Here is a 19810-nt window from a genome sequence, read left to right as displayed (position 1 = left end):
CTTCTCTCATTGCTGATGTTCAGAGGCAGAGAACCACACTGGGTCTTCTGCTGTTCTGTCTCAAACCCAGCAATTAGCAGACAAGAAAAGTAGGTAAAAATGATGGTGTTGAGAATGTGTCAAAATACTTAGTTCCCATACATCCAGCAGTAAAAAACAATTGCAAGTATTCTATGGCCCTTGCAAAAAACTCTGCACAAATCCCCACCCCAAAAACCCCATACACTGAAACAGTCACATTCTCTAGGAAGAATTAGGTCTTTCAAAATGTCTCCCAGTCTGTTCAGATTGGACATATCTATCTCAACAGCAAAGTCATGGGCGTCATTGTGTTACTTGATTTTTCGTGATTGTGCTCTAATTAGAGCTGTGAGAATAACCATGTTTCTTCCATTCAATGGGTTAACCAAAACATTTGGGGAAGGGAATTTAATTTGAGGTTTTTTACCTTTTTTTAAAAAAGCTTTAATAAATTGAAGTGATGTTGGAAACAGTCATTTCAAAGCAGACATTTTTGTTCTGAAAATGGTAGTGAAACATTTGACTTTTCTAGGGATTTTTTTTTAAACTGAAGTAACTCAGCAAATTTGACACAAATTTGCAAAATGTTTGATCTGACTCTGTATTTGGGGGGGGGACGGGACAGGAAATTTTGTCCAAAACTTTGCCCCAATCTAGTCCTGACACAATTACGTCTTTTTTAGTAAAGATGGGAACCACCATTGGCTCCTCACTACAGTTACTTGCAGTGACCATATTTCAACTTCTCGTGCCACTTTAGTGTCTCTAACATATTGGGTGAAAATCTGACCGCACTGAAGTAAATGATAAAATTTCCACTGACTTGAACAGAGCCAGAGTTTCGCCCATGGTCTTTTCAGTAGATGGCATACTTTTCTAAGTTGTTACTGAAATACTATCCCAGATCAGCAAGTCTGATGTTAGCGGGTGCTGTCTTTCAGCTGAGACATAAAATCTCATTGTGGTCATTAAGATCTCATCTGTATATTTGTTTTTTATTATTGCTACATGCATCTATCTAGATGCTTACATTTTATAAAAGCACCTACACACTTTAAATCTACAATTAAAATTCAATACCTGACAACTGTAAACATCTAAAAACGCCATCTGGAAAATCTGCTTCAGTTTGAAAAGCGTAAACATGTTTGCAATGCAGTTAGATCCCTCTGTAGAATAGTATGTAAGAGATGGCCTCTGCCTCTAGTCACTAGCAGCAAAAGCATTATTTTATATTAAAATCTCTGTAATCCAATGGGCAGCAGCAACTGTTACTACAGTTCTATTGTGATAAATGAATTACTAGTTATTGCAACTTCATGAAAATGTCTATTTGAATTAGCACTGTAAATATGAAATTGTACAGCAGCCTTTGAATGATATCTAGGTCATTCAGTCCACTATTCCCCATACAATAACTAGGGTCATAGTGTAAGGAAAAATTAAAACATGGTACAGAAGTAATAAGCTAAGGTGACAACGCCACATTCTTGTTTTGTAACTGGTCTCTTCAGAAAATATTACTATATACCTAATTCTCTCGCTCTCTCAGGAAAAAAAAATAGAAAATACACACAATGATACTCCAACTGTCCACCAACCATTGTCCATGGGAAGCTAGCCTTCAGATTAAATGGGCCTCCGAGGAAGAATCTCAAAAATCTGCACCATTTCACCAGGGAAGCAGCATATTAAGTCCTGAGATGCATAACATTGTTTTCATCATATTGTTGTAATAAAATATTACAGCTGACCAGATGGTGGAGCAATTACATTTCCATAGTTCTAAATGGATATTTAGCTTAACTGCTAGTGAACTGTTAATTAAAATTGGGAGAGAAGTCATTAATACTCAAAGGAAAGAATAAAATGTATGAAAACATGCCTGAGAGAGGAAACACCTCAAATACTTTAATAATCCAGAGCAGCAGGAGAAAAATGACATGAAAGTTGACAGACAAAATGCAGGAAATGGAGTGAGGCTACCATGCAATCTTTTCAGCACAGCTCACATCACTCCAGAGGTAAAAGTCAAGTGGCATGAATTTTGAAGACTGGAATGTCAGTCTAATGGGGCACTGTATGCTTTTTGTCTGGCTTTATCACAAGGATAACATTATTTTAACATTTTACTTTTGGGTCAAAAAATACCCTCTATGGAGAGAGCACAGCATGTTTGCTACAGCAAGTCAAACCACCCTGGCTGCTTGAATGAATGCATACTGCATTCAGGATCACAAAAACATATAGGGCCTATACTTTTAAGTGCTGAAAGAGGAACATCTATTGAAGTCGATCATAATTTCACATGCAAAGCAGGATCAAGTCAGATACACTTAGGTATTTTTCTTCACCCAGCTACAGTACATACTCTGGTTTGCATAATATTCAGCCAGTACCCCATAATCTCCTTTAGAGATGTTAGTTAACTGGATAAACCGTGTGGGGTTCTTTGTGTATGCACGTGCAATCAGGTAACTATGAATTCATGCCTTTTATATACAGTGAAGCTTTGTCCTAATGCATTGTTATAAGCAATGACAGCCACTCTGGGCTTGTGTAAACAAACGTGTAGCTGGTGGCAAGTGGAGTATGAATCTAGCCTGCCACCTGCTAATTGTCCATGTGGACCTTGCTGTGAAGAGTTTGTTAGTCTGCTTTTAATCTCCAATGTGTGTATTATGCTAGTTGAGGTAGATTCACACCTCAGCTTGCTGCCAACTAAATGTCCATGTAGACAAGCCACCCTGATTGATTTATTACATAAGGGTTTGTCTACACAGGGACCTCCTGAAGATCTCAAACCTCCCAGAGCCTCGGTGGAGTATAGTATTGTCATCACTAAGTTGCAACATGTGCTCTCTGGCCAAGCCTACTATAGGTGAAGTCCTGTACCTGTGCCCCGCCCCCATCCTTTCTTGGTACTAGCCAAGGGAAGTCCTAATGCTATCTGAGTATTAGTACTGCAACTGAATCAAGCCCTGTGGGGGACGAGGTGTGAAGGGATGGTAATGATCAGATTCATTATAGATCAGTTCCAGGCATAAGCAGAGCTCCATGGTTAATGTGGCACTGGTAGCCAGCCGCATGTTGTGCACCAGAGCAGAGTGGCTGGCAGTTACTGAAGAATAGTTAGATGTAATAGGACCTAGGAAGCAAAGGAGGCCATTTAAAAATAATTAATATTCTGAATGTTCCTCTTAGTTTGACTATTGGGGATGCTTAACACATTGCTGAAGCTGATACATTTATGTCCACTTGACTTGCTGATATTTACTTGTACTGGCTTAATGCAAAATATTTAAGGAAGCTGCAGAAAAATGACCTAGAGAGACAGGTTTTCTATACATGCTACTCTAGCTGAACTTTTGATCTTTAAAAAGGATCTACTGAGTTGGAGTTCAAATGTTTCTTCAGAAAGGTTTCTAATATTTCTCCTATTAGGATGCTCTTGATATGGTCTTAAAATATGTAGCACTATAAAGGGACTTAAGTGTCTCCTAAAATACTCAACCGTTTTTAGCTAAAATGTTCTCTTCTAGGGATTGAACTTTAGAAATGTCATCTCTTTCAAATGGGAAGATCGCAAAGCTTTATATCAGTCATTGTTCAGGATTCACAGGCTTTACTGTACAAGTAGCTTGTTTGAAAAACATTCTTGTGTCTTGCCAGACATGAGATCTCAGAAGGAGACTTGTCAATACAGTGAACAAGTGCACTGCTCTTTTAAAGCAAGGACATGATATCCAACTTCCTATGCAGCAACTGAAAATAAACAGACACAGAAAGCCGTCAGCTAACACTGTCTGTTTCTTCCTTGCTGTGGCAGTTTCAGAATGAACACTTTGAGTGTGGTGTCGTCTTCCTGTTCCTTGCTCCCTAACAAAAAGCTGGTTAGATTGTTCCCTGATGATCCCTCACCCTTTCATTCTTTGTACACTTCCCTTCCCTCCTTAATTTTCTAACATACATGCCTTCCTTCTAAGATCATGGCTGCACTGCAAGTGAAGGTATCAGTGTAGCATGGATAGTTATACCCAGCTAACTAGCACAGATGATGATAGTGTAGATGTAGCAGCATGGGCTTCAGCACAGGCTAGCAACCAGCGTATGAGCTTGTCAGACCCAGGTGTGTACTCAGCTAGCTAGCCAGTGCTGAAGTCCATGCCACCATATTCATACTACTGTTACCTGTGCCAGATCTACAATCACACCTTCACTTGTGGTGTTGATGTAGCCTGAGTGGCTGTAAACAGAGTGCTCATCTCTGGAGAGAGGGGAAAATGAGTGGTTATCTCTGAGGTGAATGCCAAAGCTTCCACGTAGACAGTCGGGCAGAAGTGTACTGTCAATAGCTACCACCTTTCCCCTGCCCTCTGTCCAGAATTCTATCATATGAGATGCTTCTAAGCTTCATCAGGGCTGGAAGCAAGAGGCTTATGGCTGCCCCTGAATCCAACAGCAAATAGTCTTCTCTGGATTCCAGAATCAGATCTATCAAGAATTAACTTTGCGATTGGAAAGAAAACTACTCAGAAACAAATAGGGGTCAAAATTAGAATTGTTTTTTTTAAATCAGACAGGGTAAGAGCATTGAATCTGATTTTTACGGGTAGTGAGCCCCCAGAACTCCATCTGAAGTCAATGGCATATTATTTCTATGCTCAGTCTCTGAAAATCCAGGGTCATTATTAAGTTTGCACAATTAAGCTCTCAGAAGTCAGGAAATGCCAAAGTTGTTTGCACATGCAACCTTAACTCTGAACTTTTGTGGCTCCTGATTAGATAGTATGTGACCATGTAGTAAACTGTTATTTCTCAGATAACACAGGGTAATTCTATAAAGCTATAGAAGAATATTATAAATACAAATGTGTAGCATCTTGCAGGAGTGTGTGCTACTATTGCTATGCCAGGGACAGGCTACTGATGTTTTTTATGCACAGTGAATGAGGCAGGGCTCCTTATAGATAGTAATAGAATTCAAATGGATATTATACTTTTTTCAGAAAAGATATTAAATGGATATAAAAATGGGTCCCATTGTGCAATGTACAAACACAGAACAAGAGAGTCTTTGCTCCGAAGAGCTTACAGTGTAAATAGACAAGACAGAGACAGGGTGGCAGAAGGGGTGTAACACGAACTGAACAATGCAATGGCAGCAAGCATCATATTAGTTCATTATAATTTTTGGTGGGTTTACTTAGGTGGGGATAGCTAAATGGAAGGGAAAGGGAGGGGAAAAAAGAAGTAAGGGGGCTGCTGTGAGGTGAATCTAAGGGATGGAGATGGGTGGAGAAAACCGCCAACATGTGCAATGTAGGGAAAACCCAGTTAAAACAATAAGTTCTATGAACATCCAGAGGTTCCTGCTTTGGCTGCTTCTAGCCCTAACAGTTGGAGTGTCTGGCTTGGTCCTCTCTGCAGGTCCCCCTCCCCTCCCTACCCCAACCAAAGCCACATGGTGTGTGGGGGGAGGAAGACCTATTTAAAACCTATATTGTATACTGAGGAGTCAGAACTGAACTTGGGCATGTGAACTCAACTTTGCTGTTTCCTGACTTTTGATTACTTAACATTGTATCTCAACACTTTAACAATTTTGTTTAGGGGGCTGTCAGAACTTTTAAAAAGAAATATAGGAAAAAGGCTAGATGCTGCAAAAACTTACTATCCCCTATACAGAGGTGGTGCTAGCCTAGTGGAGGCCTGCCCTAAGCAGGAATACTTTGGGGGCCCCTCTAACTCAACTGCCCCCTAAAAATACTAATTGCATTATTTCCACAAACCCAAAAATATACCAACGCAACACATACTAGCTACTACACTTGTGGAAAAAATCCCCAAAATACTATTCATCTTATTAAATGTGGACAATACTAAATCAGGTCCTCCTTGAGCTGCTTGGGGCTCTAAGTAATTGTTTAGTCTACTTATGCCTAGTGTCCCCACAGCCCCTATGCCTTAGGGGGTCCCATAGAAAAGAATCCCTTTTATGCAAAAATTAGATCCTGCATAGCTTTTATTTCAGAATCGCTGCATGGATAATAGGGCAAGGGATCTTGTGGCACCCTGTCTTATTAACTGTACACCTTACAACATATGCATTGAAAATGAGAGAGCTTCACAGAGAAATTCTGCATGGCACATTAATATGTGACTGTTGCAGTATGTTCTGGAGCCCTTCCTCTTTCAATGCACAATTTACAGAGTATCCATCCAGCCATGCACTGGGCTGACGTATAATTTTGTGAAGAATGCATAACCCAATGCACACTTACCAGATGCTCAGCAAATGAGGTAGGACTCCTGCTCCGTACAGCATATCTTCATGGGAAGGGTTGCCAAAAATTGCTTTAAAAAAGTATTGATTTTACAAGCACACAGGCAAAGTGCAATTTTAAAATCCCCTAATTCAGTCAAATCACCATGAGTTTTCATCAGAGCATTCAAAGGAATTTCTGCTCACAGAGTATTTTTCTGCTCAGATTCCAACTTTTGAACACCAGCTGCTTCGGTGCTAGGGCTGCTACAAAATTCTTGTGGTGTTTTTTTTGTTTGTTTTTTTAAACATGGAAAGGGATTTTTTTTTTAAATGCTCCTTAAAAGGGAAAACAAATTCTGCTTGGTTACACTTCACCATAACACATAATCTTTAAGCAGAGACTAGACCTAGAAAACTTTACCCCCGGGGCGTAAGATGGAAGTTGAGTTGGGTTTAAGCAATCTTAGGTGCTAGAGCTCATGCTATCACATAATGGTGCCTGTCTTACTGCCCAGATATCCCAAAGTGATTTACAGTGAATTAAGTACTGGTGGTGACAATACTGCAGCAGCCATTTTTGGCCAGCAATTGTTTACATATATATATATACTATATTTATTTTGGCAGCGTATGCTAGAAAACTAGCATAGTTGGGTATAATACGGGTTAATTTTCAGCAGATCTAATTGAAACAGCATGTGACAGATGCTAGTCACTTTGCTTAATGCTTTTCTGGAAGGTGCACAGACACAACGATGAGTGTCCTAGGAAATGAATAATGGCTAAATGCCATAATATTGTCAAGTATCAGAGGGGTAGCCATGTTAGTCTGGATCTGTAAAAAGCAACAAAGAGTCCTGTGGCACCTTATAGACTAACAGATGTATTGGAGCATAAACTTCCGTGGGTGAATACCCACTTCGTCAGACGCATGCATCCGTCACCCACAAAAGCTCATGCTCCAATACGTCTGTTAGTCTATAAGGTGTCACAGGACTCTTTGTTGCCATAATATTGTGTTTAAAATGTGCGTCTAAAGTTGGATACTATACTCGTAACCTTTCCACAGAAGAAAAGTGTTTGAGGCTGTAAAGTGTTGCTTTTGTATGAAAATAGTTATAAGGTTCAATGAAGAAGTGAGAAGCCACGGATAGGCTTACAACTATGCTTGGAAGGATTAGATTTTTAGAAGTAAATGTTGATTTCACTGCAGGCACAGAAATTTGATGAAAAAATATTTTCATTGATAACAATAGAAATTTCAAGATGGCCAAAGTAAAAAAATATGCTGCTCAAGAACTCTAGAATTTAATTTGAGGTTATGTACTTTGTATATTTTGACATGTGATGTTGACAGTTTGTGGTTTCTAACTGTTATAAAGTTTTTAACTTTTTGAATCTCAACATCTATTGTCATTAAATAATTGTGACCTCCCCCTATAAGTTCCCACAACTGTGAAAATGTAAGTAGATAAAAAATGGAAAAAAGATTTAGAATAAACGTCTATATTAACTGTTGAAATAACTAAAAAAAAGAAAAAAAAATCTGCCAAGCCTACTTAGATTGGATTAGCCTTAATTATATCTTTCTAGATTTCTATACTGTATCCATCATTGTCATTTGAACACCTTTCTCAAGAATCTGGTTTTTAGTTCCTCTGTTAAAATGTGTGTATGTGGGCTTATGTGCATGTCTCAATCCCATTCCTATTGGTTTACTGTAAATATCTGTTTGTTTTTTCTTAACTTCAAAGCCAGGTGCTGGGTTACACAACTCATCGATTGCTTTGGCTGGTCTTTCTGTTCTGTCGAATGACTCATTTCCTGTATTTGAATGAGTCAAAAATTTGATTATAAAATATTCTTTTAAATTGTAATTAGGATAGCTCTCAAAAGCAGATATTTATAGACATTAATAGTGAACAGTAAAACTGCCTGCTAGTAGTTGAGTGGATGGTTCTATGAACTAGAGTCTTATTTCAGTTACAGCAGTATAAATCCAGAGCAACTCTACAGCAGTCAATAGACTGACTCCAGATTTACACCAGTATAGCTGAGATCAGAATCTTTTTTTTTTCCTGTTAGTTGATGACATCACTAATAAAGATGAATCCGTTCAGGCAAAATTTAAAACAGCTCACTCCCTAAACTGAGCCTAAACCTCTTTAGATCAGCTCATTTAAAGAGCTCCCTTCCCCAACTGTTGTCTTTTCTAAGACCTAGGTTCTATTTATGCCTTGATTTTGCTTTAATTTTGCTGTTTGCAGTTGAATTTACAGTGTACCAAATCTTGGAGTATACCAGATTTCAGAAGAACTCAAAGTAGGGGAACAGAAATAAAATGTAATACATGTTTTTTGTTTTGTTGTTTTAATCAGTTAAGTTGATATGGTTCTCAATGCATACAGGAAGACGCTCCTGTTGAATAAGAGGTTCTGCTCCGAAAAGTGACCACTATCTGATGTTATCCAAGGCCTTTCAAAATATTTGTAAAGCAGTGCAGAAGGATTTGATTCCAGTATGTCAGTGAGATTTGAGGGGCTGACTCCCAGTGTGCATCTTTGAAATGTATCCCTTAGTGTCATTAATTCAAATCAGAAATGTTAAACTGCAGTAAATTTACAGAACAAAACCATTACTAAAAGCTGCAGCACATTGGAATTTCATGATCCTCAGATTTTGACTATTTCCTCTTTTTGACTCATGCTTCTTTCAGGGCCTCTTTTTATATGTTATAAAGAAGCAAGAAAAGGCACAAACCTATTCCCCTTCCCTCCCCCCTCCACTGCCCAGGACATCTTCAGTACAGTATAAATATCAAGAAGTAAAGTCCTTACTTCCTCCATTGTTAACTACATCTTGGTGCAGCTAGTCCTGAAACCGACTGCGGCCAAGACGATCCTTGATTTAGGCTTAATGAGCACAGGATCTAGAATTCTTTGAGGTTGTCAAGAAGCGTGTGGACATTGGTGATCCAGTGGATCTAGTGTACATGGACTTTCAGAAAACCTTTGACAAGATCCTTCAAAGACTTTTAAGCAAAATAAAAAGTCATGGGATAAGAAGGAAGATCTCCTCATGGATCCATAACTGGTTAAAAGATGGGAAACAAAGGGTAAGAATAAGTGGTCATTTTTTAAAATGCAGAGAGAAATAGTGTGCTATTCTAAGGTTCTGTACTGGGACCAGAGCTGTTCAACATATTCAGAAAGGATCTGGGAGAGGGGGTGAATTGGAGGTGGCAAAATTTGCAGATGATACAAAACTACTCAAAATAGTTAAGTCAAAAGCAGACTGCAAAGAGTTAAAAAGGGCTCTCACAAAACTGGGTGACTGGGCAACAAAATGGCAGATGAAATTCAGTGTTGATAAATGCAAAGTAATACATATTGGAAAACATAATCCCATCTAACATACAAAATGATGGGGGTGGGGTCTATATTAGCTGTTACTACTTAAGAAAGACTCATGGCGTCATAGTGGATAGTTCTCTGAAAACATCTGCTCAATGTACAGCAGCATTCAAAAAAGCTAATATTAGGAACCATTAGGAAAGGGATAGATAATAAGACAGAACATATTATAAAGCTACTATATAAATCCATGGTACACCCACACCTTGAATGCTGCATGCAATTCTGGTTGCCCCATCTCAAAAATATTTTAGAAATGGAAAAGGTACTGAAAGGGCAACAAAATAGACAAGTGGTGTGGAACAACATCCAGATGAGGTGAGATTTAAAAACTGGGACTGTTCATTTTAGAGACTAGATGACTAAAGGGGAATATGATAGAGGTCTCTGATATTATGACTGGTGTGGAGAAAGTGAATAGGAAAGTGTTGTTTGCTCCTTCACATAACACAAGAATGAAGGGTCACCCAATGAAATTAATAGGCAGCAGGTTTAAAACTAACATAAGGAAGTACTTTATCACACAGTGCACACTCAATCTCTGGAATTTATTGCCTGGGGATGTTCTGAAGGCAAAAAGTGTACCTGGGTTTAAAAAAGCATTAAAGAAATTCATGGAGGATAGTTCCATCAATGGCTATTAGCCGCGATGGTCAGGGATGCAACCCTATACTGTGTGTGGGTGTCGTGAAACCTCTGACTGCCAGAAGCTGGAACTGGATAACGGGATGGATCACCTGATAATTGCCCTGTTCTGTTCATTCCTTCTGAAGCATCTGGCATTGGCTACTGTCAGAAGACAGGATCTAGATGGACCATTGATCTGACCCAGTATGACCATTCTGATGTTCTCTACAGGCCACGTGCAGCAAGTACAATGCGCGTTTTTGGTGACTTTATTGTTTAAGGGAAGTGTACTTTGAATATAGAGCCTTTTATCTCTACATCACTTGTCTGAAGCCAGCCAGGTTGGTAGTAATTTAAAATAGTTACCATTTGATATTTGTTCATTGGGCTACAGTGTGTGAAGTGCATTGCTGGTCTGTCAATTTCCTAGGTACATGTTTCCTAGGTACATTCTTCCAAAAACTTCCTTCATGAATTACACCACTTGGCCTCTTGGCAGCAGCAGAGAAGCCAAGGATTGAATTAACAATGGAAATTGAACTCCACTCAGACTCCTGTGTGTCAATGTCTGGACTGAAAAAAAAACATTGTTCATTTCAAATGAGAAAGCATCTAGTTCACCTGGAATTTTCAAAAGAACTAGTACTGATATGTTCCAAAGCTTGCAGAGGTACAAGTCTGCTTTCTGCACATTCCAGTTGGGGCTGAGCTTGTATCTGGCTGCTCAAGTGATTTTCAGGACAGTGCTTTAGTTGCAGACCAAGTTTTCTGATTGTTCAGTGGACTGACTAGGGCAAGAAGTGGATCTGCGACATGGTTAAATTTAGCTGTTCGATCAAGATTTTCAAAAGCTCCCAGAGAGAGGCCCACTGGTGCTCACCTTGGTTTTCTGCCTAAATCAAGTAATTAACCAGCAGGGGCAGATTAAACAGCTGAGGTACCAGCTACTCACTGGTAGTTCTGCACACCACAGAATAGGTGACTCTACTTCTCTGACTCATTTAAAAAGTCCCCAGCCACACAGAGGAGCAGGATTTGAGAGACAGGTGGCTGCTGTGGGGAGAAGAGTGTGTATGTTCCAGTGTTTACTGCATGGGTTGAGGACTAGACCCAGCCTGGAAGAGGGTCATAGGATAGCTACACTGAACAGCATAGGAAGTGGTCTTGGAAGACTGGGGAAGTTCTAGAAGACTGGGAAAAAAGCTAATGTGTCAATATTTTAAGAGTAAATGGAATGACCTGGGGTAATTACAGGCCTGTCCGTCTGATGTCAGTCCTAGGCAAGATAATAGTGGCTGATATGGGACTTGATTAATCAAGAATTATGGGACAGTAATAATGCCAATCAACATGCGTTTATGGACAATAGATCATGTCAAACTAACTTGATATCTTTTTTTAATGAGATTATCAGGTTAATTGACAAAGGTAATCGTGTTGTAATATATTTAGAATTCTGTAAGGCCTTGGTACTGCATAACATGTTGATTAAAAACTAGAAAGATACAAAATTAACATGGCACACATTTAATAGATTAAAAGCTGGCTAACTGATAGGTCTCAAAATGTTTTGTAAATGGGGAATCATCATTGACTGAGTTGTTTTTCTAGTGGGATTCCTCAGGGATTGGTTCTTGGCCCCATGCTATTTAACATTTTTATTAATGACCTAGAAGAAAAAATAAAATCATCACTGAAAGTTTGCAGATGACACACAAATTGGGGGCCTGGTAAATAATGAAGATAGGTCACTGATACAGAGCAATCTGGATTATTTGGTAACTGGGTGCAAGCGAACCATATGCATTTTAATATGGCTAAATAGAAATGTATACATCTACAAACAAAGAATGTAGGCCATGCTTCCATGGGGGATGGGGGAAGGGGACACACTATCTAAGAAAATAGTAAATCTGGAAAAAGATGTGGGGGTTGTGGTGGATAATGAGGTGAAGATGATCTCCCAGTGTGACTGTGACACTCCCCAGAGGTACCTAGATTTGTGAGGCACCTCACCACCACTTGCTCTTAGTGTGTGGCAGTCCTGTCTGTGCCTGCTGTGGATCAGCTCCCTTAATCACCAATCTCTGATGAAACAATCACTTCCTTCCAGACCTCTGTACGCCTTGCTCTCTCTGTACAGGTTAGTGATAGGCACACACCAGAGCAGGGGCGGCTCTAGACATTTTGCCGCCCCAAGCAGGGCGGCATGCCGCAGGAGGCGCTCTGCGGGTCGCTGGTCCTGCGGCTCCGGTGGACCTCCCACAGGCGTGCCTGCGGAGGGTGCGCTTGTCCCGCGTGGCCACCGAAGCCGCACGGGACCAGCGGACCCTTCGCAGGCACGCCTGCGGGAGGTCCACCAGAGCCGCCTGCCGCCCTCCCGGCGACCGGCATTGCGCCCCCCCACGGCATGCCGCCCCAAGCACGTGCTTGGAGTGCTGGGGTCTGGAGCCGCCCCTGCACCAGAGTGTTCCCTGCAGTATCCAGCCCCTTATTCACTGAACACTCCCAGAATTACCAGTGTCGCTGTTCCCAAAGGAACAGTTCACACTAGCTTGTAAGAGTCAGCTCCCAGGACCACCACCTTGCTTAACACCACAGCACTTAGATAAAGTTATAGTGAAAAGAAGAATATGTTTAATATCAAAGATTTGAGATTCAGGTAATTGTGACTGATGATGTTGGAAACATGTGGTTACATATAAAACTAAATCATAACATGCTTTTTAGACACTAAATTTAACTAACAGGTAAATATCCTGTCTAAAGAAGTTTTTTGTCACCCAAAATTCTCTTCATGGTTCTCAGATCAACCTTGCGGAGGCCCCTTTTTCATGAAGAAAAAACACTGTCCTTTTACTGCCTCAGTGAAGGGTGCTTGGGTGCCTTCTCTGCCCCCTGAAAGTCGTCAAACAAATGTTTGAAATGCACCTCCAGCTAAGAGTCTTCCTCCCCTGCTGTTTCTCTCTCTCTCTCACTTTGAAGTTCTTAGAACTCTTCATTTGCATTCTGTTCACACTGGGCATAAGAAACCAGATATGAATGAGACAATACTCAGTTTCATGTGAACAGATAGATGAATAAATATCTCTTTTCTGACAGAAACCCTGTTTTCACCTTTGCTGGTGACCAGTACCTACAGACTTAAAGAACATATATTCAGTTCTTATGCATAACTCCTTACATAGTATTTGTACATGCATTTCACAATAATTGTGATGACCAGAATCAAACAGGACTTTTTTTCAAGTCCTCATATGATACTCTTCGGTGAATTAGAATGTCTGAGCCAGACCCCTGAGAAGTCTGTAACCCCTCTGCACCCAGTTGACCTTAAGATGTTCTCGGGTCACAGTGAAGCTGTGAGCAAAAGTGCTAATTCAATCCTTGGATGCATAAAAAGGGGACTCTCAAGGAGGAACAGAGAGGTTGTTTTACCTCTGTATTTGGCACTGTCGCTGGAATACTGAGTCCAGTTTTGGTGTCCACAATTTAAGAAGGATGTCGCTCAGTTGCAGAGAGCTCAGAGAAGAACCAGCAGAATGATTAAAGGATTAGAAAAAGTGCCTTAGAGAGAGATTTCAGGAGCTCAATTTATTTCGCTTAACAAATACAAGGTTAAGGGGTGACTTGATAACAGTCTATAAGTACCTACATTGGGAACAAGTTTTTGAAAATGGGCCCATCAGTCTAACAGAGAAAGGTATAACATGATCCAATGGTTGGAAGTTGAAGCTGGACAATTCAGACTGGAAATAAGGTGTAAATATTTAACAGTGAGAGTAATTAACCATTGGAACAGTTTACCAAGGGGCATGGTAGATTCTCCATCACTGATCATTTTAAAATCAAGATCAGATGTTCTTCTAAAAGATCTGCTCTAGGAATAATTTTGGGGAAGTTCTATGTTCTGCGTTACACAGCAGGTCAGACTAGATGATAACAGTGGTCCTTTCTTTCCTTACCTATGAATCTGGGAATAAAGAATTTAGGTCACATTTATAGGCTGGAGGACTGCATTTTGGAAAGCAGTGACTCAGGAAAAGACTTGGAGTTATGGGGGATAAACAACTTAGATGAGTTCAAATGTGATGTGGTGTTTATGAGTGCAAATGAAATCTTTTGCAGTATAAACCAAGGAATATTGTGTAGAAGTAGGGAGGTGCTATTACCACTGTATTAATTAGATCAGGCATTAGTGTGACCGTTACTGGAATACCATGCCCAGTTCTGGTGCCCACGCTCTAAAAAGGATGTTGAGAAATTGGAAAAGATTCACAAAAGAGCTCCAAGAATGATTGGAGGTCTGGAAAACCTGCCTTTACAGTGAGTAACTAAAGAAGCTCAATCTATTCAGTTTATTCAAGGAAAGGTTAAGAGGTGACTTGATCAGACTACAAGTACCTACATGGGGAGTCATTTTCTGATAGTAGAGGGTTCTTTAATTTAGCAGACATCAGCATAACAAGATCTAATAGCTGGAAGCTGAAGCTAGATAAATTCAGACTAGAAACAAGTCACACATTTTTACAGTGAGGGTAATTATTGATTGGAACAACTTATCAAGGGCTATGATGTATTCTCCCATCAGTTGAAGTCTATAAATCAGCATCCAATATCTTTCTAAATGATATTCTGTAGCTCATCCACAAGATATGGGCAAGAGGTAGGAATTACTAGGTGAAACTCTCTATCCTGTTACGCAAGAGGTCAAACTACATGATCATAATGGTCCCTTCTGGTCTTAAAATCCATGAATATGTAATTTTAGATGTGGGTGACAAACAATATGGACAGAACAAGATAAGGAAGGAGAAGTGCTACGGACATCTTCAATTAGAATTTTTTAAACTTAATTTTTTGTTTTCTATAAAATATAAACCTAAAATGAAACATACATTCATGTTCAAGATGGAAATAGCATATACATAACAAAATTAAACATTCATTATTTGCAAAAACTGGGGAAAAACAAAACAAAACAAAGCAAACAAAAAAACCCCTGAACCCGTAGAGTTCATGTAGGGGATCAATTATTACAGTGACTAAATAGATAAGTTATATTTTCACTTATTTATCAGTATCAGGGACTAATATATAATAAACTGTGAAAGTATTTTCTCAAATAAATTATTTTACAGGTAGTAATACTTGATTCTGTTCTCGTGGGCACCCCCCAGAAAGAAATCTTGAGGAGTGACATAAACAAGGAGATGGTAATTGCTTGGGGAAACTGAACTGGGGTGGCATTGCATGTTTAAGGGACAGGGTAGAAGAAAACATGGAGAAGTTTTATTTTATGAATTAATAAGAATATGAACCCAAAATGCATATCCTTCTTGTTGTTTTTAAACCTACAGGTTTAGAAGGTAATGACTTGAATTCATCTTGAAGTATAGGCACAGGCTTTGGAACTGAACAGACTCCTAATGCAAGTGAAAACCACATATTGATTACTTAAAGAAAGTTAAAATAAAAAGCAATTTTTTCCCCCATTTCTACACATTGCAGCTTTTGGCCTATCCACTCATAGCTAAAAAAGCATTCTTTCCTGATAATCAAGCTTCAGCTGTCTGAATTTCAGGCCGAGGCTCTCATCTTGAGCTCTTCTGAAGAGCTTCTTTAATTAATACCATTATACCACAGATGTTATTGATTTCTCCCTCCCCCTCCAAAAAATCTGGTTGATACATCATTGTGCTGGATCATCGCCAAGACTAAGGCCTGAATTTTTTGTGCACTGCTTTTACTCCTCCTGCATACCTTATTAGTCTCCATGTCTGTTAAGTGCAATCCTTAGTATTAACTCAGAAAATATAGAATTGATTTTTAGCCTTGCAGTCGTGATCTAAGGGCTCCTAATTTGGAATCGGGAAGCCTGAGTTGTTCATGAAGCTCTATTACTGTGCACTTCCTACAAGTAAGACCTTTCACTCTCTTCACAATTTTGTTGCACTTTTGCTGTGGGTTGAAGTTAATGGAATCATAGCGAAAAGAATAGGCCAAAATGTTCGAACTTGGGCACCCAAAGTTAGGCACCTAAATAAAGTGACCTGATTTTAAGGTTATTGAGCCCTCATAGCTCCTGTTGATTTCAGTGAGATTTGTGGGTGCTCTATTTTTCTGAAAATCAGCTTCTTTATTTAAATACCTTAATATGGATTTAGGAGCATGACTTTGGACATACAGGTTTGAATACTTTGGTCATATCGTTTAAAACTCCATTAACATTATTTTCTTCTAGAATGTTTAAGTGCTCAGCTCAAATCTGTATTTCATTTGCAGTGTTTTTTCATGTTTTTTGTCAGGGAAGGCCTGACTGTGTCCAAACTTTCAGAAAATCTTAGTCATCTTAACAACAGGCCTCTGCATTCCTTTTGAAACATGTCTTTCTGTGACGGTGAATTTGAGGACTTAAACAATCACAGTAGGTTCTTAAATTCTGATAAGATTTCTGTGAGTTTAGTAATACATTATTTAAACATAATTTGAAGCTTTTAAAATGCTGTGATGGCACCTCTTGACCTTTTAAAAAATCACATGGAGCAAGAGGTGGTGAAAAATGTTTATTTACTCTACATTAGAAGCTAAATCCCTGTTCCTTCTTAGAACCGGTAGTTCTTTTATATTGGGGAACTCATGCATGTCACTTCCATTCTTCAAACAAGAGCCAGACAGGACTACTTGAACTGAAGAAACAATGACCTGCAGTCTATCCTATGCCTGAGTGATAAACAACAATGCAGACCTCTTGACAAACTCTGGCATCAAGAGTGGAATCTTGCAGCTCAACATGTCTGCTGAACAGAAGTTGGAAAAAGAAAAGATCATCTTGTAAACAATTAATTAATGTTTGTCATGAATTATCATTTTTACTTCCTTCTCAAGAGGCTCAAAGGGAATAAAAAGGCATTTTTGCAGGTGGTGGCATTCAAACTAAGGGCAATCAAATGTTTGAGAGCAGTGGCACAGCACTTTGAGTCTCTAAGGGTGAATGGTGCTAGGATTAGAGCACAGCAGGGGGTTGAGGGCTTCAGGTGTGAAGCTTAATGTTTGTGATCAGCAAAAAAAGTCTTGAATTTATCTAAACTGCTCTTCTGCTAACAGTACTTCTAGCACATAAATGTTCTGAAAGTGACAAGTGTTCTCATTGCTCTTCCAGTGCAAACATGATCTGCATTTGAAAGATGCATTCCTTTTGCCTAATTTAGAATATGCATCACAAAGAGCATTAGATGATGACCCAACAACAGATAACACACATATACACTTCAGACAAACAAGCATACACAAATGTAAACCTCCACTTTTTCTGCATAGCTACCAGAAGTCACTGTTCTGTCCATATCCCAGATACGTAAGATGTGTTAGATGGAAATTGAAGTATGATAATAAAACCATTCATACAGTGTTCAGTGTCTTTATGATGCTGTTCATTAATAGCTGAATTTTGTTTTGGCCACATAACTTTTAGGACCTTTATTCTATTCCATCTTTATATGTATCCACACACCCCCACACCCCTTCCACTGTCCCCTTGTTTAGAAGTTATAGTGAGGAAATTTGTTGCTTGAAAGAATTATGTGGAATATTTGCTATTCCTGGGAAATAAAGCCATGGTGCTAGTAAATTAATTATGAGATTTGTAAATGGATAGTGTAGATTCATCTTTTTTTCCTACTGCAACCATTCCTGTCTCTCTTCTGAAAAATACTTGTTCTCTATCTATCATTACACTAAGGCTTAGTAAACATGCAGAGCAGGAAGAAAAACAGGGGGCACCACATATCTGTATTACCAACCTGCCATTATGCTGGTGATAGCTAAAAGCAGCCAGAAAATAAACTCATGCATAATAACAAATGTAGGAAATAATACATGGGGTCCCTTATGTGTTGTTTTAAAATGTTCATAATAAAAATATGCTGTTACAACATATCATAGGATGTTTTAAGTTTATTACATTCTGAAACGTGAGAACCAATGGGGAAACAAAACTGTTTTGCACCTTAAAATAGTAAAATATGCATCCAATTCCTACATCCAAGCTGAAAAAGAGAGGGGTGTGTGTGTTTTTAATAATTAAATCAGTAGATTGGGAGCAGGACGTAGGTTTTATTTCTATCTTAGTGCCTTGTGAGGTTGGGTGAGTTGGGTAAGTCTCTGTTCCTCAGTTTACCCATCTGTAAAATAGATATACTAAATTATTATGGTACCTATTTCAATGGGGTGTTGTAGCAATTACTTTTGTAAAGCACCTTGAGATACTCAGATGAAAAGTGGTATAGAAAAAATACTTCCCTCCTCACCAATCTACAAGTGAAATGGAGCTATGAAATAAATAAATAATATGCAGCCAGACCAAATTTCTCCTGGACTAGTAGCTGAAGAACAAGGTAAATTACTTTGCGGCACCTTTATCCTGCCAAAGTGGCGTAAAGAGGTATTAGTGTAAGTGAGAATCTGGGCTCAGAGTGTTTACATTTTAATTTCTATTGCCAATTACTATTTTTAAAAAGAACAAATTGAAAACTATACAATATTTTTGGGATTTGTTTGTTTGCTTTTCTCCACTCCCAGCCTGATTTCAGAGTCATCAATATACATTTCTGGTATAATTAACAATCCTTTCTGATAGAGGGACCAGGATTTTAGAGGATTTGAACTGGAACCTTTTTTCTCCCTTGGTCAGCCCCAGTGTAAAAACACAGATCCCAGGCAGTAAGCTGTAGTGAACCCTGAGACTTGCCATTGCCAGTCAGCTGCTGTTTGAACTAAGCCCTGACCGCAAAATCAAAAGTGGGTCCAAAGAAAGCTGTAAACAGTGTGCAATGAGCCTTTTGAAGGCAGCTGATGCCTCATTTGGGGTGACATGTTGTGGCTGATGAGTGTGGATGATGTGGGGTTTTCGATAAGTGCCTCATCAGTATCCTCATCATGATCGTGTTGCTCAGCCACGGCGTGTGCCCTGACTTGATTGTAATTGCTTGAATCTGCTCCTGCTGCTCAGGAGCGCACAGTAATATGCAATAAAACAGCAAGAAGTGAATGTTAACCATCTAAGTTCTGACATGGCTGTTTGCAGTTCAAGTTCTCCATTAAGGATAAAAAATTATATATACATAATATTATACATAATGAGTGTGTGTATCTCTATATATACTGTTATAATATACACACGTGTATGTCTCTCTCTAAAAACTGAAGACTGAATGGAACAGGAACATCAGAATCATTCTTAGGGTCTGTCTTTGTGAACTTAAGTGGGATCCTGAGGTTAAACATCTGTTTAGCTTTTCTGAATCTTAATAGTAAATGTGTATACAGACTGGAAGGCACTTTTTTTTAATTCATTTAATCTGTATTGTGTGTGTATGTGTGTGTATTTATATACACACTATATAATATGTGTGTGTACATATATAATGTGCATACTCACATTTTGTACAATCAGATTAGCTCTTTAGAAAATATGAACAGA

At 39.1% G+C, this 19810-nt stretch overlaps 1 long non-coding RNA gene across 3 annotated transcripts in view; it reads right to left on the bottom strand.

Annotated features, from left to right (window-relative positions):
- The window catches only part of LOC120402978, a 109484-nt gene that overhangs the window by 77002 nt on the left and 12672 nt on the right, over window positions 1-19810 (bottom strand). Inside the window, exon 5 of one of the 3 annotated variants that reach the window (XR_005597396.1) lies at window positions 13016-13347. The exons of 1 other annotated variant lie outside the window; for it this stretch is intronic. This is a non-coding gene — a long non-coding RNA (uncharacterized LOC120402978). Of the gene's footprint in view, window positions 1-13015; window positions 13348-18387; window positions 18513-19810 lie in introns of those variants that run through there. One more of the 3 variants, XR_005597397.1, reaches the window with a different exon arrangement.

Source organism: Mauremys reevesii, linkage group 4 (genome assembly GCF_016161935.1).
Source record: "Mauremys reevesii isolate NIE-2019 linkage group 4, ASM1616193v1, whole genome shotgun sequence".
In the NCBI taxonomy this organism is placed as follows: domain Eukaryota; kingdom Metazoa; phylum Chordata; order Testudines; family Geoemydidae; genus Mauremys; species Mauremys reevesii.
The sequence above is the reverse complement of the archived record's forward strand: the minus strand, read 5'-3'. Positions and strand labels throughout refer to the sequence as shown.